Below are 27,506 nucleotides of genomic sequence, written 5' to 3'. Positions count from 1 at the left end.
TTATATGCTGCTCAAGTGTGGTGGCACATGCCTGTGATCCTAGTAGTCAGGAGGCTGAGGCAGGAGGATCACAAGATCAAAGCCAGCTTCAACAACTTAGTGAGACCCTATCTCAAAATAAAAATGGGCTGGGGCTGGGTCTCAGTGGTTAAGGGTTCCTGGGTTAAATCCCTAGTACAAAGAAACAAAGAATAGTTTTATGCAAATACACATTTTGTATAAGAAACTTGAGCATCTGCAGATTTTGGTATCAGTTGGGGGGGCGTGTCCTGGACCAGTTCCTCATCAATACTGGATACCAAGGAATGACAGTACTTAACAAATTATACTTTGTTTTCATTCATATGGTTATTTGTTTATCCCATAGCCAGATCTGAGGATGACTTAATACTCTGAACTCTTATTGAATGAAACTTCATTTCCATTGATAATGGTTTCCCTTACGTTCCCTCACAGCCATTTGGATATAAAGATGAACTCAGAAGTAATGCCTTTGATATTCTTTGATAATTTCAAAGAGGAAAGAAACTTGGAATCCGAAAGCTTTACAACTTAAAAAGTAAAGAAGTACCAGTTAGAACTGGATAAACCCTTCCTGACCTTCTACGACATTTAAATACTCATCTTCAACCTCACTCACTTAGTCTCAACCTGATATAGATAGAGACTGGACTTCCAAGATGATGAGAGGAGTTCAAGCTCCCCTGAACTGACTATAGTCACATTCAGACGTAGTCATAAAAACAAGCCCCTCCCTCTCCTGTCTTCTTTCTTCTCTCCTCCCCTTTCTTCTATTTCTATCCCTATCTCACCCCCCATCTCTCTCTCTCCTTCTCCCTCTCCCTCTCTCTTTTCCACCGTTCCACTCTTCCCTTCTTGTCTTCTAAAAACTGCAGGTCTTCTGTTCCAATGGTCACTTTACTAATCAATGACAAAAAAAAAAAAAAGTTTGATTTCTAAGTAGAGAAGCTAGGACTAGCTTGAATTCAACTGAGCTGGTTTGAATTCAACTGAGTCTAACTGATTTATTTTTAAACCACATTACCAATAATCATTTAATAACGATTCTATGCATTTTATACTTGTATATTTAAATGTGTGCATGATAATCCAGGCTACGATTGTTTGTTTGTTTGGTTGGTTGGTTGGGTTTTTTGTTTGTTTGTTTGCTCTCTTTTGGGCTCAAAGAGATATGGTTAGGGATGGGGATCATTAAAAAAAAAAAAGTATTAAGCTAAAGGAAAACTTGGAAAGTTTAAAAAACTAATCAAATCAGCATACCATGTATGCATGGGGGGAGGGCACTAAGTAGCATATAAAACATTCAAAGGCTCGATCAAGAAAACTCAGTATGCAGACCGTATAGGAAATTTACACTTCGAAATTTTTAATTGAGTTCAGTTGTGTAATTAATTATCCAAACAGCAACAGCTGATAGACCCAGAATGGAAAAGAGTTCAAAAGAACCAGGATCAACAAGTAAGGATTTATAAATAACATCCATCTGTTATTAGTTATATCTCATAGATGCAGCAAATCAACATGTGTTCCTCATATTAGTTACTGTTTGTCCTAAAATATCTCTCTTGCTAAAGCACCTTGGTGCACAGTGATTGACGATAAAGAGGCAGAGAGAGCACTCTTCAATTTTTAGTTTGTAACATTTCTATATGATGGTGTTTTCTTCCTCCTTTGGTAACAGCCTTGATATGTTATCTTTATCTAAAACCACAGTGCCCATGACAAGGAAAACTGAAATGATGGATACACTGGTTTATAGTCAAGCATTTTTCTACCTGTGGTTTCAACCTGTGACACTGCCAAGGGTGACAGGATTGAAGAGCCTGGAGCAGTAGGATTCCATGGAGCAGGCTAATGACCACAGCACCTGCATGAACCCCAGGGACTCAGCAGCAGAAGAGGCTGTCAGGACTTCCAGGGAGCTCAGGCAATGGAGAGCTGTGAAAAGCATTGAATTAGTGGATTATACACAAAATTCAGGGTCTTACCACCAGGGGCCAGTAATTTTAGACCCACATTTAAATTGTCTTATTCAACTTGTCCTACTCGTATTAAAACAGAATCACTACTGTCATTTTTCTGCTACATACCCCTCACAGAACATTGCTCAGAAAATTTGGTATCTATGAAAAAAAATCAAGGCGGTAGATTTTTTAAAATTTCTATTATCCATTATTCTATCTTCCTTTTTTTTTTTTTGCTATTCAGTGAGTATATGCATGCATTATAAAGCATCCACTGGAATATATGAATCCTTTGAGGATTATAACTAGTTAAACAAGTAAGGTATTATACTAGTTATCTAATGTTACACAACAAATTACTCAAACTTAGCTGCTCAAATCAACCAACTTTTATTATTTTTCTAGTTCCTGCCAGCCAGAAATCTGAGAGCAGCTTAACTGGATGACTTTGGCTTAAGGTACCTGAGAAGAGCTGAGTGATGTGGTACATGCCTATAATCAATCCCAGTTTCTCAGAAGGACTAGGCAGAAATTTTTCAAGTTCAAGGTCAACCTGGGCAACTTAGCAAAACCTATCTCAAAGAAGTAAGAAGGGCTGGGGATGAAGCTCAATGGTAGAGTTCCCCAGGTTCATTCCCTGGACTTCCAACAAAAAAAAAAAAAAAGAAAGAAAGAAAAATCTGAGAAGGTTACAGTGATGTCATTGGCTGGGCTATAGTCTTATTCAAAGGCTTGACTAGAAGGAAGATGCTTCCTGTCTTCATCACACTCATTGTCAGGCTCAATTCTTCCCTGGTTGTTGAGCGGAGCTTGGCTCTTTACCATACAGTCCTATTCAAAGGATGTCTAAGTGATCTAATGGCATGGTAGTTGAAGTCCTTCAGGGACAATAAAACAAGGAGATGGGGTAGGGGAGGCACACAAGGCAAAAGACACAGTCTTTTTATAACTTAGTATTAGAAGTGAGATACCACTACTTCCATCACACACTACTGATCACACAAAGAAACCCTGATGAAATGCAGAAGAAACCACAGGTTTGTGAAAATCAGGAAGTGGGGATCACTGAGGGCCACCTTGTAAGCTACCATGTATCCTTATAAAAAGCAAATGTACAAGGTCAGTGAATGCTAATTCTAAATGAGTGATTCAGAAAATACATACTATACAAGAACCTCCTAAGAGAGCTAGGCTACTAAGGAAGGGGGCTTGGCAGACTGGGTTTTCAACAGTCTTGTGGGAAGACAGAAATCTGAGGAAACTTTTCAATCATGGAAGGTAGCACAACCAAGTGGGGGGTGGTGGTTGTCCATGAGACATCCTGGAAAAGATAGGAAGGTCATCTAAGTTTATTCTGACAGCTTTCCACTTTCTAGTCCCAAGAAAGTTTTCAAAGACAAGATAACATTGAATTTTCCCGCCTAGACTTCTGATCTGTAACTCTTTGTCCCTAGAATCTATGACCATCTCATGAAAACTGTATTTCAGACAGAAGTGTAGAAAGCACATCCAAGATAATGAGAATCAACTCCTGGATCACCCATAACACTGTTGTTCTGGTTTGGATGTGAGGTGTCCCCCAAACACTCACATGTGAGACAATGCAAGAAGGTTCAGAGAAGAAATGATTGTGTTACCAGAGCCTTAACCCAATCAGTGAATTAATCACCTCATGAGTAACTGAGTGGTAACTGAAGCTGGGTAGGGTGTGGCTGGAGGAGGAGGTGGGGCATTGGGGACCCGGGTTTGGGGTATATATTTGTATCTGGCAAGTGGCGATCTCACCCTCTCTCTGCTTTCTGATGATCATTGAGCAGCTTCCCTCTGCCACACTCTTCCTCCATGATGTTCAACTGTACCGTGACCCCCGAGGAATGGAGTCTGCTGTCTAAGGATTGAGACCTCTGAAACCATGAGCCCCTAAATAAACTTTTCCCCCATCTACAGTTGTGCTGATTGTGTCTTATAGTCACAGTGGTGAAAAAGCTGATTAACACAACTGTTGTGGTTGGGATCTTAAGGTCCCCCCAGTGGCTCGTGTATTGATGGCTTGGTCTCCAGCTGATAGTGCTATTGGGAGGTGGTGGAAACTTCAGGAGGTGGGGCCTATTGGAAGGAAGTAGGTCATTAGAGACATAGACTGGAAGGGATATTTAGACTCTAGCCCCTCCCTCTTTCTCTTTGTTCCCTGGCCACCATGTGAGCAGCTTTGTTCCACCACATGCTCCATGCCATGATGTTCTGCTATGCCCAGGTCCCAAAGCAACAAAGCCAACTAACCATGGACTGAAAGCTCTGAAACCATCAGCCCAAATAAACTTTTCCTCCTTTTAAGTTGTTTATCTCAGGTATTTTGCCACAGTAAGGTGCAGCTGACTAACACAAATACTAAGAAGGAAAAACTGTATTTTAAGTATTTAATGCCATCAATATTTTTATGCAGCACAGCAGTATGTTACCACATGCTAAACAGAGACCATTATTCTTCAAATCAAAAAAGTCTTAACCAAAAAATTGGCACTAATAAAGCATTAATGAATTTTGAATAGCTGTTTTCATGGTATCTATTATCTTGTGATTAATACTTTATCAATGAAGTATTTCTCATTTAGCCTTCTAATTTATTTAGATATGAAATAAGCAAAGGAGAATGAAATGTCTATGTTGGAATCTTTTCCTCTTTGAGATTAATGTTGAACAGTGAAAAGAGCACTTGGAATCCTCTTCACCAGTCCCTCTCTAACAAGGCTTGTGGGCACTTCTGTAATTGGCACCTACATGCAATAGAAAATGTCAAGTAATCCCTACCTGCCATTCATCACGTGGACTTTGGTGACTGAGGAAAAGTGGCTTGTTCCAAAAGCAAGGTAGTCATGATATTTTAAATTTGTTGAGTTCTTCCCTTCTCTTTTTCAGGAGGTACAATATACATAATATGAAACTCACCATTTCCACTATTTTTAATGTAGATCACTGACATCAAGTACTTTCACACTGTTGTGCAACCACCACCATCATCCAGCTCCAAAAACTTTTCATCTTTCCTAGCTGAGACTCTGTACCAAATAAACAGCAACTCCCATTTCTTCCTCTCCATATATGCTAGTAACTGCTCTTCTTTTTTTTGCCTCTGTGAATCTGCCTATTCCATGTACCTCACATACACATAATCATACTCATCCTTTTGTGTCTAGTTTACATCATGTAACATAATGTGTTCAGGATCATCCATTGTCCTTCATTGCTTTGACCACAAAGAAAGCCATGTTCCTTCTTAAGTATGTGGAATTTGTTTATTTCTTCATGTGGGAATATTTGTAGTTTTACTTCCTATGGATATGTAACATATATATCAAATATATATTTATATATGTGTGTATATATATATTTATATATATGTGTATGTGTATATATATGTACACACACACACTCCACGTCACAAAATAGGTATGTGTGTGTGTGTATAGACAATGATGAAAATAAGGACAATGGTGTTTCTAGTTGTATTAGAAACCTAGTAAGGATAATAAATGTTTCAGTAAATGTCTGATGAATTATGATGGGAACACTAATCAATCTGCACTTCCCCTATCTCTGATATTTAAAAGGCCATTCGTAAGGCATGACAGACCACAATGGATGCACCTTGGTACATGCTGTAAGGCACATAAGAATTTGAGAGGAGAGAAAAAGGATTTTTGAAAACCGAAGAGATAACCTAGATTCTCTTTAATGCTCTTCATGATATCCAAGTAAAAGATTAAAACTTCTTTTAAAAGTTTTGGCTCTTGGGCTATAGTTTCATGCAATTCCATTCAGAAATAAGAGCATATGCAGCCCTGACTTTTATTAGGGTTATAAATTATACTTCCATTTTTTTCTCTCCATCATTAAAAACCTCTCTGTATAGCTTTAACAGAGCTCATTCTCAGTTGACCATTGTTTCATTATTCTGAGTAATTAGTACCAGCTGCCACAACAGACAATCTCCAAATCTTAGTGACAAAAAAAGACAAATATTTCTTGCATTTATCAAGCCTAATTCAGATTTTGAGGCTTTCTATTTAATGACCTAAAGACCTAGGGATCCTCCATTTTTTGGCTCTTCCATCTCAAGTTGTGTCTTCCAAAGTTTCCACAACAGGGGAAGAGAGGAATGGAGAAGACGCACATCTCTTACCTGTCTTCTCCATTCCTCTTGTCTTGGCTAGGGAGAGACTTACCTAATTTCTGCTTACTGTCCATGGCCCCAAAACATTTGCAAAGGAAGCTGGAAAAGTCAGGGCAGCACATGGATATCAGAGAGCATCATATAGTCTCTGTGACATTGTTCTCAGAGTTATGCAAAAAGAAGAGAAAATGTACTTTCCTACTGGAACAATAAGACTCATGTGTTTGAATACACGCAGATAATATAACACCTATGGAAAACACAAATAATGCCTGTGTGTTTGGGTATACACAGGACAACATAAAACTCATGGAAGATATAAAATATCACACATATCTCCAACCTAGAACATAAAGCTCTGGAAAACTTTTCCAATAACTAGTTCAACTTTTTAAAGTATTTTCTTGTCATATATATCTAATTAGAACATATAAAAAATTATTTTAAGAAGTCCCAAATTGAAGTGAGACTATTTAAATGTGTATGTAGACCTAAGGTTTTCATTTAAGGAGGAGTAACTCTGAATAAAATATATATAAATTAGGAGTAAGTGTAGAAACTAAATTGGAACAGTAGTTTAGAAATATTTAATTTGTCTCTAAGTGTCTAGTTATCTGTCATGTAAATCAATTTGCTAACATTTACAATTTTCTATTATTAGATATTTTACTTATTAGATCATTTAACATTTAAGTTAGGGATAAAATCCAGGCAAACACATTTTAGAAGTCCTTTTCTTTACTTTACCATACTATCCCCACATAGAATTTAAAATCACATTAGGAAAATCTCTTCTCTTTTATGTGTGTCTGCCAATATTTGATAAATCAAACCTGAGTTGACCAGTATTAAGCTCTGACTCATGTGGGTATGTATGTTTGTTTATGAGATTTTTTTTTCACAGAATTTCAATGAACCATTGATTCTACTTGAAACCTTATGAACTGGAAATTTAGGCATCTCAATCTTAGTTCCTCCATTTCATAAGACTTTCTGAGCAGGAATTCAACAGAGCTGTAGGCAAGGCCATGACACAAAAGAAATTTCAATCAATACTTGAAAAAGATAGCCTTGCCTTGTTCTCAGAGGTTACTTGTGAAAGTTCTATGGGTGGGAAATTTTTAGGCAGTAAGTGTATTTACTGCATTAAACCAAGATTGAACCAACATCATATAGCCCTCTCTAGCTTTATTAAGGTATAACTGACAAACAAAAATTGTTTATATTTATAGTATAAATTAATGTTCTGATATATGAATACACTATGAAAGGATTAAATCAAGCTAATATATCCAAAACCTCATATATTTATTTTTAAAATTAATTAAATATACCATGAACTACTTTCTGACATCTTGAATGTTTCTTTTGTTATAAGATAGGCTATTAGAAGTGCAACTATTTCCCATTTCCTAGAAATATTCAAAACTGACTAACAAATATATAAACATGCTAGAATAATTATATTAAACATAACCCTTAAGAGTTATTTTTAGGAAAGGTAATTACTTTAAATCCAAAAATGATTTTATTTCTGAGAGAGACTTTTTATAATTTTAAAATCTTCCTTCAAATGCAATATTAAAATCTTTTGGAGACCCTGAATTGCATTTAAAATCTACTTTCTAAATTATTATTTTATGTTTATTGAAATTTGTAAAGTTTATGAATATTTAATAGAACTTACAGTTAAGAAACCCAATTAAAATTAATAAAGATACTCTCTCTAACCTCTTAGGCATTTCCCTCCTCATTTATAAGACCTTGAAAGAGTCATGGGGAGAGTAGTTTGTTGGTGAGTTGGTAGGTTGGTTCTTGCTCATTCTACCCATCTTATCACCTCCCATTATTTCCTACATTATCAGAAGCTTCTTGAGAAGCTTGAGAGGTTGATGCCCGAAGATATATCCAATTTTACATGGCAGTGAAATTAATCTTTGTCTTTTTAAAAACAAACAAAAGCTGGTTTGAGTGGAAGTCAGGTACAATCTTCCAGATTATACATACTATATTACTCAGTTTTGCTAGATGACCTAGACATCTCTGTGTATAATAACAAATAACTCATGTTCACATTTTAAGAATTTTAGGAATGGTTTCTATTTACAAGAAAAGCAGAAAGCATAAAGAAGTTGAGGGATGATTATTATGTGGAAGAGCTGAAATTTAATCCAGGTCACATGTCCCCAGAATCTGGATTTCTCATTACTATTCACACTAGAAACTCAATAAATATTCACTGATTGATTTAAAAACTTTCTCTTGGGACAATTTTTATTGACATGAACCCTAATGCAATTTTCAATCTTTTTCAACATTTACCTGAAAATCTTGGAAATATGTGGAAGTTTGCTGAATATACCCAGAAAAAGTATCAATGCTATTTCTTATGTTTTAACCCTGGGCATATACAAAACTGAAGGAAAGCTCATCACAGTTAAGTGTGGAAAAAATGGCAAATAATGTATGTACCACACTTTTTACAAATTTACTAAACTGTATGACAGAATCTTTTCCAACCAATTTATTAGCTCAAGTGACACACTCTTTGGTTGACATCTTTGAATATGAAGTGTGTTCTGAAATTTTGATCTTGTTTATAAATCTTGCAGAAAACTATAATATACTTGATAATTTTAAAAAATTTCATGTAAAGCACAAAAAGTTTCTGATATTATTCATTTGGTCATATTACTGATTTAACTTAACATTCAGGGCAGGCTTGAGATAAAGCTTCCTGAAGACAATAAGTGTGAATCTCCATGGCACTTGTACTTCCCCTGTCCTAACATTGACTTCATTTGATGAACAGCTCTTGAGCAACAGTTATATATCAGTCATTAGTGAATGTTTGGGAATATGTTTCATTGGCAATCAATGAAACATACAAAATTGTTAGGATTGCTTAATATTTTTTAGTGATATCCATAGGAATTCAAGTTCCAGGATAGTAAAAACTTAATTTTCCTATTAGCATCTGTCTTCATCCATTTGTGCTGCTATAACAAAATGCCCAAGGCTGGAAACATAAACAATAGAAATTTATTTCTCTGGTTCTGGAGGCTTGGAAATCCAAAATCAAGGTTTGGTGTCTGTTGAAGGCCCAGTCTCTTGTTCCTATTGCTCCATCCTCCAAAAGGGAAGAATTGTGTGTCCTCACATGGTAGAAGGGCAGAAAACAAAAAGGGCCTAGCTAGTTCCCTCCAGCACTTCTCTGAGATTGCTAATCCCATTCATAAGAACTCTGTTCTCATGAATTAACCACCCCCCTGAACACCCTACCTCTTAATCCTATCAAATTTGGCTTATATTTCAACATGTAAATTTTTGGAAGAACACATAGTCAAACTATGGTACCATCTCAGTCTCTAATGCCCAGCACTAGGTCAGATATATAATAGGCTCTTAATAAATAGATGTTCAACAAATATTGTTGACCAACAAAAAACTATTACTTTAATATATAATAACATAATTTTAAAAACTTGCATGCTTAGTTGAAATCTTTTTCTTTAAAGTTATATACTGTTATAAGTCAGTGACCACTGAATGCACCTAAGTGATCATTTGAGAGAAAAATCCAAATAGCTTTGGTATCATGTGGATTTGGATACTGCATCAAAACATGTGTGTTTGTGTGTGCATACAATCAGAGAAAATGCGTTCTTCTGCCTGGCTGGTGACAGCCAGCATCAAAAAATTTCTTTTGTATACAAATCACATGACAGCACATAACAATACCTTTCTATGTTCAAGTCCTCATGACACCAAAGGCAAGTGTTAATGCAGATAATATGCTTTTGGATTTGGGAAGCTCATCTCTCAGGAAGCACTGAGATTACTGATCCTGAAGATGAAGATGAAGACTCTCCAGAAATTACCCACCCAGAGCCCTGTTAATGGTGAGAGCCAGAAAGTACCCCTTTCTAGTAACTAGTATTCTACTTAACACTCACCTTCCCTCTGGTACTTATCTCCAAAGGCCACGTGAGAAAAAACCTACATGTCAGCTGGGTACACACAATACTTCCTAACACTTCTCATTTTTCATTTTAACTCTAGCTTTCACTTTCTATTTTTCCCTATATCTCTTCTACTGTCTTGGTTTGATGGACCCCTGTATGAACTATTCATGGAAATTCTTAAAACTAGGAGGAAAACTGATTACTAAGATTTATGAGGTTATGATGATTTATTCACCTCTCAAGGAAAGAGGCAATCCATCACATTTTGAAAGGCTGGACAATCAAGCTCTGGCTGTGTTTATATGATATCATAAAGCTGCTTTCTTGAAGAACGATGAAGCAACCAACTTACAAGACTGACTTGTTTTAGGAAGACATTTCAAACAAGAATATTTTAGAAGCCAGAGTGTTTATTTGCCACTGAGGACTTATTTAGTGGAAAAGAAACTCAATAGCATAATTATGTTGATTCAACATTACCAAAATTTTTATAAATTTGTGCAGAAAAAGATTGCTAACCATTCACTACGGGCTAAGTGCTAAGCTCAATTCATGACCTTCCCAAACAACCATGGGCTCACAATGGTTCACAGTCCTTTAGTGAAATAGATAAGTGAATAAATAATTATAACAAAGAGTTAACTGCTAAAAATAAAGTCAACTAAGAAATTCAAAATCTGTCTACATGAGACCAAAATCATGTAAGTCATATCCACTTTTGACTGCTAGTACTTAAGGATTTTCAATCTTTTGTAGAAGAAAGGGGATACTGTAGGTAATCCCAAATATGAATAAAAGATGTTTTCAGCACATATGATGAAACAAGAGAATAAGGATAAGCATAAAACAAGAGACTACTGGTCAACCTTTTCACCTATATTCTTTTCAAAACTTGCCAGTTACATATACTATTCCATTTCAGCCTAGTCTTATGACAGAAATCATCTGAGAAGTAATCCCCTCTAAAATATAAATAATTTATAGACATCATCATACTAAGGAATTTGAGATTTGTATGTTGATAGACTATACTTAGAAATAAAAACCTTTACTCACTATTATGAATTCACTAATCTTAGAGTATTGTTATATGACTTTTATCTGTAAATATGAATGCTCTGCCCTGATTTATTCACATTGAATACTGATAAAATAGTAATCCAAGCTTCACACATTCAGAAATAAACTTTGTGACATAGAATTGGTTTTTTAAATTTTTTTAAGTTATTTATTTATTTATTTATTTTGGGTACTGGAGATTGAATGCAGCAGTGTTTAACCACTGAGCAACATCCCCACCCCTTTTTATATTCTATTTAAAGACATAGTCTCACTAAGTTGCTTAGAGCCTCACAAAGTTGCTGAGGCTTGCTATGAACTAGCAATCCTCCTGCTTCAGCCTCCTGAGCCACTGGGATTAAAAGCATACAACACCATGCCTGCTGTGATATAGAATTCTTAGCAAAAACAAAATGATCATTTCATGAGAAACTACTACCATTGAAAAATCTCAGTCCAGGCTGAGCATCCCTAACCCAAAAATTACAAATCCAAAATGTTTCAAAACCCAAAACTTTTTAAATGCCATGTTGGTCAATATACAAAAAGTTTAGTAGGGTCACAAACAGTAAAATCTATGTAAATATCCAAAATTCAAGAAATTCCAAAATATGAAATATCCCAGAGATAATCAACACATAATTATGGAGAAATTACTCTGTTTTGTTGTTTTTTAATGGCCTAGGCCATTATTTTTTCAGTTTTTCCTATTCACAGGAAAATTCAGAACAATGGTAAATCAACTTTTAAAAGCATTACCCTAATATATTCACATGTTAATTAAGAATAACCTTTGCATGTAGTGAGATTTTAACCATTGGGCAGCAAAATCTCAGAATAGCTCCAGGCAGGTAGTCTAAAATTGAAAAAAATGCTTTAAGAAAAAAAAATTATAAACCTAAGAAGAAACTAACAGAGTAAAAAAAAAAACAAAAAACATTTTTGAGTTATAAAACAGAGCCTTTCACATAACTCTCAAGGCAGATGAGCAGGAGTTTTACAGACCACCCAAGAGCAAAGATGACCAGCAAATATTCCTGAAAGACCACAGAGAAGGAAGTCTTGGGCTTGCCAATTGGGATTCTGGGAAACCAACCCAAGGGTAAGTTATGTGGGTTCTCAAAGCAGAAACAAAGAGGAAACCAAAGATAGTTTCTGACCAAACCCTTGAAAACCGTCTAAATCAATCATCAGATGAAAAACTTGGTCAGAGATGAAAAACATGCCTAAGATATTGGGGTGTTCCCAGAGTTCCAGCATCAGAGCAAGGAAAGTGTGTTGTAAAAAGAAGTGAAACTCTCTGACTTGTCTCTCAATAGAGGATTCATAGCTTCAAAAGAACCAAAGAGAAGATTTAAGAGGAGTTAGCCCTTCTTAGCGGAAGTCATACAACATGCACTTTAAGAAAAAAATGCTTCTCAAATTAAGATACAGGTTGGACACTAGTGGGTGGAGGTTATGAAGCCAAAAGAGATAGAGTGAATATTAAATTCCTCTCAACTTTGTTAACAGATTTCATTTCCCAAAGTGCCAAATTATTTGGGTTTCCTGAAACTTAATCCCAAACTCAAAGCTTCAGTTCATTAAAACAGCAGCCCCTCACACTCTCTGCAGCTAATACAGATTGTTTCAAATCTTCAGTAAAGCCCTTTTAATAGTTCCCAGCAAATTACACATTGAAATTGCTGTTAAGGCTGCCTGGCAACAAAACTAATGGCATAGCAAACTCACTGTAAAAAAAATTAGCACATCAGATCTTTATTCAAATATTAAAAACTTCCCCCACAAGAATATTTAAAATAATGTATGATATGGAAATATCACAGAGAATATACTACTAGACTATCTTACCTTGTTTAACAAACTCATATGTGGAAAAAAATACAATTTAGTCCTGGAAATATAGCACATTCACCAAAACTAACGCTTTTGATAAATCTCTGTTTACTTTCTTGAACCCCTACATGTTGTAACATGATTTCTGATTTTGTGGAATTGATTTCTTTTGAAACCATAAAGACCTCTAGTGTGTCATCCATATGAGTATCCACCCTGCTGAACAGTACTTTCTATAAACAGCACTTCAGTTTGTTGGTGGAACCTCTGTACTAGCTGTGTCGCATTCTGATGTCCAACTTGTTCTTGTAGCAATGGAAACTATGGTCTGACTTATTCTAGTAAATAATTTATTTATATGCAAACAAACCTAAAATAAAATTAGGAAGACTATTTATAGCAAAAGTTACTGGAACTTTTTTTTTCATAAGATTAGTTATACACTAAAAATCTCATTAATTTTTATATCACTAAGCATCATAGGTCATCCTATGAAATGATTGTGCCTTCATAAATATCAAGTGTATTTCAAAGTATTTCTCCACCATAAAAGTAACACTTAAGTAGAAAACAAAAAAATTACTATGACTTGGGGCTGGGGATGTGGCTCAAGCGGTAGCGCGCTCGCCTGGCATGTGTTCGGCCCGGGTTTGACCCTCAGCATCACATACAAACAAAGATGTTGTGTCCGCCGAAAACTAAAAAATAAATATTAAAAAATTTTCTCTCTCTCTCTCTCTCTCTCTCTCTTTAAAAAAATTACTATGACTTTATATAGAGAACTTTCAACTGCAACTAGGTCTTTTATGGAAACTTTATGGATAAGGCATTCTCCCTCCAATCCACAAGTTTTTCCTCAATGTAATTGGCTTTGAGATGATAAATGATTAACCCAATTTAGTTGCTGGGCTGAGCATTCATTGTTATTCAATAAATACTAATTGATAATGGGTTTTTCTCTTTAGGACTCACTAACATCTGATGATATTCATTCACCCTTGATCATTCATTTGAAATGAATAGTTATTAAAGTTACTCTATTCTTTGTAGCTTCAAATTCATACAACACTTTTGAGAAAAACCTACTGATTTCTAAAACAAAACCAAAGCTTTAGAATTTGAGGCATTTTCTTCCTGTAGCCTTAGTATCAACTTAAATTTTCACTCTGAAATCTACAATCATTTAATTATAAGTTTAAACCAATATGGAATCTTCTTACTATGCTGTTTTAATATGATATTTTAATTCATAGCCTCAATCTGTACTCAAGATTTATAAGATAACCCCACCCCTCCAATTTTGTCATGACTGACAAAAGCTTTTAAATAAACTATCAAAAACAAAACTATCCACATGAGTAATACTACACAAAATAAAGCCAATTTTGTTATTGGAGAATTTAGAAAGCAAGATGTTACTCATCCTTAAATATTTCAGAAATCCCAAATCAATTATGACCTTTTTCTACTTAAGAACCTAAGCCAGGCACTTACAGAGCAACCACCAAAAATTCAGCTAGACCATGAAAAACCAATCTGACCAAGAACAAACAGAACATTTCTGGTGAAACTATGAAACTGTCTTCAACCATAACAGATGGAAAATGACCAAGCTCAGTGAGCAAATTGGAAATGGGACAATATTTCAGAGCCATCTCAGTTAGTAGTACTTATTCCCATCACAGTCAGCATTAAAATGTCATAAAATTCAAAATTGAAAAGTCAATACAATTATCTTTACCGTTCTCTGAGGTAGTGACTAAATGGAGTCAGACACTCTCTTGAAATGAAAACAAATATAAACCTGTTTCCAGTTTCAAAATAGAGATATCATTTGTGGGAAATCATCCTAACCTGGCTCTTTCTGGTACCTGCTAAGACTGGACCATTTTGGGGGCTACTGTTGTCCTGTCTTATAAACATCAATATCAGCTATGAATTCCAACATGTGCATGCCCCTTTGATACAGTGCAAGTCCTTTATGAGCAATTGCCTTTTTCAATCCATCACAACAAGAGTGTGTGATATTAGAAGAAAATTGTATAATGGGAGTAAAGATCAGCAGCACAAACTGAAAAAGTACATGTCTTTGATAATCTTCTGAAAAATAGTCAGATGGGGGACTTTTAAAATCAAGGAAGTATTATTTTTGCTTTTCTTTTTGTTCACTGTTGTGTTTCTTTCTACAATACCCCTGGATGCATGTGATTTAAGATCTGTGAAGTCAGTGAAAACAGAGTAATATAATATTTAACACAGCAGGCTCTGGAGAAAGACAGTTTAGGCTTAAATCCAGATTCCACCATAGTTTTTTTTATGATATCTAGGGAAAATCTTCTTTTCTCAAAGATGGATAAATAACAGCTCGGTCCCCTAGGTTTGCTGTAAGAACTGAGAAAAGGCATGTGAAAATCCTCAGCACAGTGCCTAGCACAGAGTCAATGCTCAAAAAAATGGTAGCTATTACAATTAACAGCACTGTACAGATGTAGATGCTCAATAGTTGTTTATTGGATAGATAGATGGATCCTTGGTTGAAATAAAAGAGAACAATTGGTGCCTGTAGGCAAGCAGCTCAATTGGTGTGAACATAAGTCTCCTATTCAAGCTATTTACTATCATTTATCTGTCTGAAAAAATGTGAATACCAGAAATGTTGAACCCAAAAGCATCAACCCAGCAGATCAGATCAAGAGAACTGGAATAATCAGAAATGTCAATTCCTCCAGTTCTGGGTCTGATTTTTCTCAAATTTTCAATCCACACAGGATTTTGAAAGTTGATCCATTAAAAACTCCCTTCACCCCTAGGGAGTTCCCTTCTAACTCCTGAAGAGGTTCAAAATACACCATCCCAAAATATGCTACTTTGGCATATTGATTATTTTATGCTAAGAGAAATTAAGAACCAATGGAAACAAGAAAAGCTCTTTACTGCCCCCTTAACTACATAAAAATAAGTTATAAATTTCATGTTTAATAAAGGAAATTTTCATTTAACAAAGAAAATTGTCTATAATTACCAGGCATAAGTACCAACAAGAGAGCTATGCTGAGACAACCTTTATCACATGACAGACTCCAACAAGGCAACATTTATTCAGTTCACATTTTTGCACCCCTCATCTTCCCATAAATTGCCATCACCCCCACCCCAGAAACTCCAAATTCATACTCCTGTAGCTATTCTTATACCTCAGGGTGATACATAAGTTTCAATCATCTGGCTTCTTCTCTGAGCATCATATTTTTGTGGGACTCTTGTGTGCAAACATAATTAAAATGATTCTCCCCTTGCTGACCTATCTTATGTCAATTTAATTCATAGACCAAAGAGCCAGGAGGGTAGAAAGAAGCAATGTTTTCTGAGAAAGTGTTGAAGATTTAAAACTCTATTGTGCTAATAATAATAATGTCTTATTTCATCACAAATCCCTGATACATATTATTTTACTTTATAGATTAAGAAATTGAGTGTCAGAATATTTTGATAACTTGTCCAAGTGCACACTTACCAAGTAATAGAGTCAGGACTCATCTGGAGAAGGTATACAGTAAAGGATTTAGAGGCAAAAACTATAGAGGTAGACAAAGTCAAATCCCTACAGGCCACACTTTCAAGGCCCAGATTTGAAAACAAAGCCAGGGCAGCGGGAGGTGGGCTTTAGTCTGGGAGCAAAGTGACCCAAGAGCAAGTTGCTGCCTCTGTGCTCTTTGGATTCTCAGATTGTGCTATGTAGAGAACTGTGTGTGTTAATTCCTCAATAATTATATTTCCCCTGGAATGGTTTATTTCACTTAAACTGTATCTCTAAGGAGCATTTGACCAAGTCAGTAGAAGGTTTTAACATACAAAACACATATTCTAAGATGAAATAGAGACTCTCCAAACTTTATTAAAGTCAATACAGGTTTCAAAGCTAATGAAAGTGCAATAAAGATGAGACCAAATCAGTAACTCTACTTTTTAAAAATTTTTAGTTATACATGACTATAGAATGTATTTTGGCAGACTAGACATACATAAACTATAACTTATTCTATTAGGTTCCCACTCTTGTGGTCATACATGATGTGGAGTACCCTGGTCGTGTATACAAATACAAGACTAGGAAAGTTATTACCAGTTAATTCCACTGCCTTTCCTATCCACCCCCTTCTCTTCATTACCCTTTGTCTAGTCCAATCTATTGTATTATTCCCCTCCCCATCCTTCCTTCTTTTGGATTACCATCCACAAATCAGAGAGAACATTCAGCCTTTGGATTTGGGGGATTGACTTATTTCACTTAGCATGAGAGTCTCCAGTTCCATTCATTTACTGGCAAATGCCATGATTTCATTCTTCTTTATAAATGAGTAATATTCCATTGTGTATATATGCCAAATTTTTTTTATCCATTCATCCATTAAAGGGCACCTAGGTTGTTTCCATAGCTTGTCTATTGTGAGTTGAGCTGCATGAATGTGGCTGCATCATTGTAGTATGGTGTTATAAGTCCTTTGGCTATAGACTGAAGAGTGGGATAACTGGGTCAAATGGTGGTTCCATTCCAAGTTTTCTAAGGAATCTCCATACTGCTTTCCATAGTCGTTGCACCAATTTGCAGTCCCACCAGCAATGTATGAGAGTACTTTTCTCCCCACATCCTCCCCAACATTTATTGTTGCTTATATTCTTTATAACTGTCATTTTCACTGGAGTGATGGAATCTCAGTGTAATTTTAATTTGCATTCCTCTAGTTTCCCGAAATGCTGAACAACTTTTCATATATTATTCGACCATTCTTCTGTGAAGTGTTTGTTCAGTTCCTTTGCCCATTTATTGATCAGGTTATTTATTTTTCTGAAGTTAAGTTTTTTGAGTTCTTTGTATATCCTGGAAATTAATGCCTTATCTGAGGTACTGGTGTGAAGATTTTCTCCCCATCTGTAAGATCTCTGTACACTTTCTTGATTGTTTCCTTTGCTGTGAAGAAGCTTTTCAGTTTGATACCATCCCATTTGTTCATTGGCACCAAAACAGACTGAAGACCAATGGAACAGAATAGAAGACACAGAGCCACACCCACAAAAATATAGTTATCTCATTCTAGACAATGGTGCCATAAACATACATTGGAGAAAATATAGAAAAAAAAACTCTATTACTGAATAAAATCTTCACATTTGCAGGTAAAATATATATCTTTTTCTACAAATGGCGCTGAAAAAACTGGAAATCCATATGTAATAGAATGAAATTGAACTGCTATATCTCATTCTGCACAAAATTCAAAGTGGATCAAAGACCTAGGCATTCCACCAGAGACCCTGTACCTACTAGAAGAAAAAGGAGGCCCAACTCTTTAACATATCAGCTTGGGAACCAAATTCCACAAGAAGACTCCTAAAGTGCAAGAACCAAATCAGTAACTCTTAATCTTCTCCTCTTTGCCTCACCAAATCTGAAGTTTTTTCTCTTTAGGTGTGCTGAGAAAATATAAAATCATGCCAAAGACCTTGTACTACTTAGAAGTTTCCTTGCTCAAACGTATTGTCAATACCCTCAAAGCTTTGGAGCTTACCTCTTTTACACACATCCTCTCCATTTCAGTCATGAGGAATGTTCCATAGACTTGGTTTGAAGCAAGTTGATATAATGGAATGAATGTGTCTAGATCGACAGGGAAAATTACACAAAAACTATGCAAATGTATACTGTGGCATAGTTACTGATTATCAGAAAATGAATAGAAAGCCAACCTTTCAAATTGGAAAGATGGAAAGATTTCACTCCAGCTGTGCATGAAACCAAGAGGCAGCAAGATTTATTTGCAGCCAAGTCTAGACCACTCTGTCAGTCAGCCAATGGGATTCCATCATGTCCCCCACTGTCACCAAGAAGGGACATGTCAGAAGATTCCACACAGCAGAAGAAGTTATCTAGTGGCCAGCTGCTCCCGCATCTCACGGTGTTTCTCTATGGGACATTATTGGCATTTATTTTTTCTGGACACTATATTCTTTTGCATGAAAGACGTCTGTCATTCCTGACTCTGCACAGGAAATGTGAAAAGTGACCCCTAGTCATTATGACAATCCAAAACTCCTTCCACATATTTACATTCCTCCTAATGGGAATGGTACCCCTGAAACACATACAATGAGAACGATGAGTAGAACTTTAAGGTCATGGAATTTCATATCCCCATGTGAAAGAGGTAGGCTTTATTATGTAGGGGCAGGCCTAGAAGAGTTTCCTGGCTAATCATTTAAACCTTGGTATTGCCAAATCCTAAAAGTATCCGTGCTTTCCCACCAAAATTCCCTCAGTATCATCTAAAAACTTCCTTATGAACAACTAAATGCACATTTCTGGCACCTTTGGCAACATCTGTTGAATACTTTTTTTTCTTCAACTTAAAGTAGTAGATTGTACTCAAAAGTAAAACTAGGCTTTCAGCTAGGGGAAAACCATCTGAAGATGGGAAGTGTGGGAAAGATTCATAAAAAAAAAAAAAGAAATATATATCTAGACTTATCCCCATGAAATTTCAGAACACCAAGGATAAAATAAGAACTTCAAAGCTTCCACAGAGATGGGGAAAAAAAAAACAAACCTAATTTCTTCAAAGGAATAAAACTCATATTGGCTTCACAATTCTCACTGGAAACATTGGATTCTAGTACCAATAAACCCTGTTACTCATCAGGTCAAAGAACAAAATCTTTAAATTTGGGGGGAAAGATTTGAAACTAGAATTCTCTATTCAAAGACAAGGATAAATTTTTTTAAATTAGTACATGCAATGAAAAGGTTTAATTGCCACACCATAAAATTAAAATATATATATATATATATATATATATATATATATATATATATATATATATATATATATACTCAAGCAAGATGTTAGTTTCATAATATAATGGAACTAACCAAAATAGTTACATTTAAAAAAAAATCTAAGTCCTTGGATGTTGGTCATGCAACAACTTAGGAATTCACTGGTCATAATGCATCATGCGTGTTGGAGGGGGTCCAATGAGGGGAGACCACTTATGCAGTATGGGTGAGGAGAACTGGGTGGTGGATGGAGGATTTGTACTACTACTTGTAGAAATAAAAACATAAGAAGAGCAGGGAGGACAAGAGACTTTTACTCATCAGTTCACAATTATGTGGTATTTGCAATTTTTTTAATCTAAGAAAAACTATAGCTAACACTATTGAGTGCTTTTTAAGCCACAGGATGTGGAGTTATAAAATAACTGAAGAGCCAATAAGATGAGCATCTTATAGTTTGCTGAACTGAGTATGATCAGATCCAGAATCCTTGTCAGGAAGGCAGGAGCATTGTTAACTGCAGTAACCAGGAGGCGTCTCCAGGAGGAGTCAGCATGGGTGAGACAGGATTCCAGGACCTCAAGAAGCATGTGACAACAGGAAGGGCATACCAAGCAGAAAGAATGATAGAAGCAGCAGGAGGAGGGGGAGAAGTCAGAATAGCAGCCCTCATTTCAGCCTGTGGACCTAAGACCTGGGCTAAGTAACTACAGTCACCTGCCTCATAGCAACATTTTGGTTAACAACAGACCACAAATATGACAGTGGCCATTATATTACCAAAGCTGAAAAGCTCTTAGTATCTGTTGACATCATATTTTACCATGGTGTTACCATGCCTGTGGTATTTGGTACAGTGACCTGCTGTACGTGTTGAACCTAGGAGCCATAACTGCCATGTGGCCTACTTGTGGACTAGGCTACACATCTAGGTTGGTATAGGCACACTCTATGATGGTCCCACAATAAGGAAATTACCTAAGGACATGTTTTCAGAACATGTCCCCATTGTGAAATGACCCAACACTGTGTTGTGAACTCAACACTGGAACTCAAGATGGGTATCAGGTTCCTGGCAGATGGACTGAATATCAGCCCTATACTGCCTTTTCCCAAATGTATTAGATTCTACTCTAAGTAAGAGAATTCATATTTTTGTTAAAATACTATTAAACTTATTTAGAGTATCTTATACTTTCTCCATTAAGAATTATTAAAATACTTTCCTCCAATTAAGAAGTGAGCAATATTTTAATTGTTAAAACAATATTCCCACATGTGGAAAGTCAAGCACTATTGTGTCAGTAAACACTTAAGGCTCCATCCTCTGACCAGAGTTTTAAACAAAAGGCTGAGGTGCATGGAGTCCTGGAATAGCCCAGCCAACTATGGAAAGGTAAAAACACTCTTCTAAGTAATTCTTGGATTAAAGAGACAATGTGAAACAAAAATTTATACTTGTTTTCTTGTTTTGTACTGGAGATTGAACCCAGAAGCACTCACCAACTGGTTGAGTTCCCAATACTTTTTATTCTTTATTTTGAAACAGGGTCTCATTAAGTTGCTTAGGGCCTCACTAAGTTGCTAAGGCTGGCCTTGAACTTGCAATCCTCCTGCCTTAGCCTCCCAAATCACAGGGATTACAGGCATGTGCCACAGCACCCAGCCCAAAAATTTATACATAAAAGGAACAATGAAGTTATATAATAAGCAATGATGAACATTTTTTCATATATTTGTTGATTGATTGTATATCATCTTCTGAGAAGTGTCTGTTCAGCTCATTGGCCCATTTATTGATTTGTTTTTTCGGTGTTTAACTTTTTGAGTTCCTTATATGCCCTTGAGATTAGTGCTCTATCTGATGTGTGAGCAGTAAAGATTTGCTCCCAGGATGTAGGCTCTCTATTCACCTCACAGATTGTTTCTTTTGCTGAGAAGAAACCTTTTAGTTTGAATCATTTCATTTATTGATTCTTTATTTTAATTCTTGCACCAAAGGAGTCTTATTAAGGAAGTTGGGGCCTAATCCCACATGATGGAACTCCAGTCAGAATGGCAGCTATTATGAATACAAACAACAATAAGTGTTGGCAAGGATGTGGGGGAAAAGGTACACTCATACACTGCTGGTGGGACTGCAAATTGGTGCACCAATATGGAAAGCAGTATGAAGATTCCTTGGAAAGCTGAGAATGGAACCACCATTTGACCCAGCTCTCTCTCTCCTCGGTCTACACCCAAAGGACTTAAAAACAGCATACTACAGGGACACAGCCACATCAATGTTTATAGCAGCACAATTCATAATAGATAAACTGTGGAACCAACCAATATGCCCTTCAATAGATGAATGCATAAAAAATGTGGCATATATACACAAAGGAATATTATTCAGCAACAAAAGAGTGAGTGCTCTACTGCTGAGCCACAACCCCAGCCCAAATAGAACATCTTGATAGATGACAAAAACATTTTAAAATTTCACCTTACTTTCATAATGGAACATCTTAGAACTAACTTATTGAGAAAATGCAGGATAAGTCACTGTAAATGAGTCCAATAATACTGTTAAATGAATTTGACTTTCCTCAATCACAACAGCTAGTTTGATAGTGACAAGCAGAATCTACATAGTGAAACATTAGAAAGGTTGCTGTGAATTTCAAGGGTAGGATAAGAAGGTCTGTGAGCCCCAGCTTGTTCTAGGGTGAATAAAGGACCCCAAAATCTCAACTCCTTAAAGCTGCATAGGTTACTACTCACACCTAATGGCAGTCATTTGTCAAATTTGACTTTGTCCTACCTCATATTTCTGGGCCCCAATTCCACTTCCTTGGTCTTTATCATACACATCTCCCCACATGCATGCTATTTGTAAGAAGATGTTCATTGAAGTTTTATTTATTCTAAACACAATTTTGGAAGCATATTAAAATCTATCAGTAGAAGAACAACAGAACAAATTATGGTAAGCCCCTGGTATGAATCAAGAAAGTTTGTTTTTATGAGTTAACAAAACCTATGAATGCATAAAGAAAAAAAGCTCTAGAAGGACACACAGAGAACAAAAGAGGTCATCTCTGGGGAGGTTGTAGAATTAGGAAGTGTAAATGAAGATGTTCTGCTTTTTCTCACTGTATGCTCTCATGTTGTTTAAATTTATTGTACAATAAGCATATATTACATTTTATTTGAGATTTAAAATAAAAATTTTAAACATTCTATATGTTGGGTTTTTTCTGTCTTCTTACATTTAGTATATACTCACTGTTTGATCAAGTTCTTGTTCTTTTAGGAAATTTTATATATTTTCCTGCTATATTGTTTGTTACATAAAAGTTCAAAATTATACTTGCTCTACAGATTGTACCCTCAATCATCATAACTCTCTATATCTCCTTCAAAAGTAATTTGAGATTTAAATTCTACTTTTTAGAAATGTGTGCCATTGCCCCTGCTTCCATTGTGTTTGCATTTACTATGTGTGTTTACCTGTGTCCTGTCCTAGTTACTTTTGTGTGTTTCTCATAGATGTTATAAGGTCCTAATTTTAAAAGTACAAGTGAAGCCAGAAATTTTACAGGTTTGACGAAATCTTGAAGCAGTAGAATGTGGTCACAAGTTTCTTGGAGAAGGTAGATATTGTGCCAGCCAGTACCTCCTATTAGGCAGATAAGGAAAGTGGAGTGGAATTTTACTTTTTTGCTATCCTATAATTTAAGACAAACTTATTCTTAAATTTGTTATTATAAAATTGAATTTCTATGTTAGCCTGTTTGCTAAAAAAGGAAAAGAGCTTTCCTGTAACATGTAAGGGTTTAATAGTTTTAGGAACTGCTGATTTACAAACTTGTCACTAAGAATGTTTTCTACAAGAAACTATTTATGGTAGAAAACTGTGTGTTCTTTTATGTGCTAAGCAACATTTGCCACAGATGTTAATTTTTATCTATTGATCTATATTTCACTTTGACCTCAGCAAACTAATGCTGAATAATGCTTATATCTTTAAGGAACTGTGTAGCTTGTCTGAAAATAAGATCATAGTTAATTTCCTTCTTGTATAAATTATTTTAAAACAAATGCAAGTGACTCTAACAGATTAAAATACAATTTCTCAATTTGCCACAGCTATAAAACTGGGATAATGATAGCAATAGTTTATTAAGTTGACTTTAGAAATTACTTATAAAGAGACTGCAAAAAATAAAAATGGAAATCAGCAAAGAAAAACCAAAAATGGTCCAGTCATTTCTCATCCTCTTTCACACTAGGACTCACACCTGCCTCCAGGGTACCTGCTATAGAAATTAAATTTCCATCTACCACATTCTCCACCTAAAATGTTTGCCCTCCACCAAATGACAAGCCTTGCTACCACATTTGGATCTGTCTCTAGGAGCAAGATAAAATGGTGAACTAATTCTCCATTAGAGTCTAGGCTCTGAGGAAGGCACTGGAAAGACTCAGGGGAAACCCATGCAAATCCCATCCTCCTGAGCTGTCAGTTTCACATCCTTGACTATAGTTAAGATCTACTCTATCAAGTAAAACATCATTAGCTACATCATTAGCTACAAGAAATTATTGAAATTTAACTTAAGCAAAATTTAAAATTTAGTGTATCAGTCATACTCGCCATATTTCTGGTGCTAAATAGCCACATGTGTTAATGGCTATCTTATTAGAGAGCACAGACAGGGAACATTTCTATCACTGCAAAAGGTTCTGTAAGATAGTACTACTCTAGATGTCTAGTGCCTATGAATGGACTGGGTTTTTCAAAGGACAGGTGTTATGGTTTGATTATGAGGTGTCCCCAAAAAACTCATGTGTGAGACAATACAAGAAGAAGAAATTATTGGATTATGAGAATCTTCACTCACTCAGTGAATTAATCCCCTGACAGGGATTAACTGAGTGGTAATTGAAGTGGCAGGGTATGGCTTGTGGAGGTAGGAATTGAGGGTGTGGCATTGGGGTATATATTTGCATCTGGCAAGTGGAAACTTCTCTCTCTGCTTCCTGATCACCATGTTAGCAGTTTCCCTCTGGCACACTCAGTCATCATGATGTTCTGCCTCACCTCGAGCCCCAGTGAATGGAGCTGACCTTCTATAGACTAAGATTTCTGAAACCATAAGCCCTAAACAAACCTTTCCTCGCCTGCAATTTTTCTGGTAGGGTCTTTTAGTCACAGCAGTGAAAAAGCTGACTAAAACAACAGGTCATTAGAGCACCCAAAGCAATTACATAATGAAAGGAACCCAGTTCCTTAATGTCTTCTTGGAACCAAATATCCCATGTGATGTTTTATCTTGGTTGTCAACCTGACTGAATGAAAAGATATCTATGTTTTAAAAAGTCCCCAAGAGGTGCCTATATCGTTGAATTAGCCCAGACTTCCAATAAACTCCTTTCTTGTGAGCCAAGATGCTCTCAATAACCGGCTACTTTATCTGCAGGAATCTGTCCACTATGGCCAGATTGATCACCTTTTTTATTACCATACCTGTTTATGCAAAATTAGAAGAATCCTGCTCAATTCTATGTGATGTTTAGATAGAATAGAGGGGCTCCTAGGGCAGGGTTCTTGGGACCTCTCTACTGACCCATTTGCCCTGTTACTGAGACTGAATCTGGTGACATCTGCCAGGATGAAGATATCTGAAGCCCCCCCCCCCCAGGAACATCACCATCCCTTCTTTCTACTTGACTTCCAATGTCAAACCAATCCCCATTCTTATTCTGCAGTCCTTATCCTTGACTCACCCATCTGTTTATTTTGGATACCATTCAAGTTTTAGTTTTCCTCAGAAGGATCTTCAGTCCAAAGGTAAGTCTTATATTCATCATGCCTTAAAATTGCTGTTGGCCAGCCATGATGTAGCTGTGCCTGTACACATTTGGTCAAAGCTCTTCATGTTGTCATTACTTCAGTTAAGTGATGTGCATTGGTTTATAAGCATTGAGTTGAATTGCCCTTTAAAACGTCTTCAGGAAGATTGCATACTATGATCCAACACGAATATATACAGTGAAGGAAATGGAAACTGCACTGGGACATAAATTTGATCTAAGTAAAACAAAAATTTTCTGGGAGTGGTGGTGTGAATGTATAATTTCAGCTACTCAGAAGTCTAAGGCAGAATGATCACAAGTTCAAGGTAGCAAGACCCTGTCTCAAAATAAAAATAAAGAAGGGTAGGGGTATAGCTCAGTGGCAGCATGCATGAAGTCCTTGATTCAATCCTCAGCACCAAAAGAAAAGAAAGTTTTCCACAACTAGATGAATCTATGTAATTTCATTGCTGAGATATGGAGAAAAGAATTGACAATTGTACCAACACACATTAAAAAGGACAAATTACCAAATCCACTACAATGGATGAAGGGACTATCAAAGCAATGAGAAGCTGATGTGGCAGACTGGTGAATCAAGCAAAACTATCAAACAGCATTTTGTCAAAAAATTGGAACAGGAACCACTTAATTTCTCACACAAGTGATTTAACTGAGACAAACATGAAACTGGATTTAGTCAAATAGGAAATCCTAATACAATCCTAGCATTATTTGGCTTGCCTTGAAATTACACTATCAATGTTATAAAATCAAGAAAGATTTACAGAAATTGCTTGTCACTGTGATGACATGCAAAATTGTCATTGGCTGGATTGATTCTATGTTTAATTTTAAACCAAAAAAAAAAATTAAGAATAAGATATTTTCCAAAAAATGTTAATGTGCATTTACCCTTCTCCTCAAAAAAAGATGCCTAACAACAGTGGAGATGGAGGACTGACTAAATTCCACCAATGAAGACAAGAAGCACTAAGGAAACCATCAACTGTATTAGTTTTTAACTCTTTGACATGTGTCTAAACCATTCAAGAATAAGCTTCCTGATAATGGGGTAAGAAGCTTCTTATTCCTGGTGGACTAAACAAACTGCAAGTTTATAGTGTTTTCATTTACAGATCATTTTGTGATTATTTAAGGAAAGAATCGAAGTCATGATCACTATCTGAAAATGTCTGTCTGTATTTTCCAATAAGAACAAATAAAGTAAACAAACTTTTGCTTTACCAAAATCAAATTTATGTCCCATTGGTATTTCCATTTCTTTCTATGTATTCAATAGTTTTCCATATTAGTCTTTTCACTTTACCTAAGTATACATAAGGAGAGAAGGATTTTCCTAATTTAGCTTGTTCAATGGCAATGAATGTGATGATCAATTTTGGCCATGGTGGCATACTGGAAGAAAATCTTAGAGAAAATGTGGCACATCCTTTAAGAAATGCTTCATCCAGGCTTTTGATGGCATAAAAAAAAAAATGATATTGGAAAGAAAAACATGGGTATTGGTGGATCTGAGTTAAACGTGATTTTGAAGAGTCAGACCATAAATAGGAAGTTGTAAGAATACTTTAACCAATCCATTTAATTTGTATTTTTCTTATTAAAGGGTATAGTGATAAATGATTTTTTTAAAGTCTATGTTCAATACCTCTAAAAAGACTCTTCAATATGCTTAAGATAAAAGATTTTATCTCAGATGGAAGCATTGTGCCATGGCTTAAGTTGTAGCATTTTATCTTTCTTAGTAGTATATAAAATAATGGTGCATCTTACAATCCGTGGCACCTTCA

Source organism: Marmota flaviventris, chromosome 4 (assembly GCF_047511675.1).
Source record: "Marmota flaviventris isolate mMarFla1 chromosome 4, mMarFla1.hap1, whole genome shotgun sequence".
Classification (NCBI taxonomy): Eukaryota; Metazoa; Chordata; class Mammalia; order Rodentia; family Sciuridae; genus Marmota; species Marmota flaviventris.
Note: the sequence above shows the minus strand (reverse complement) of the source record.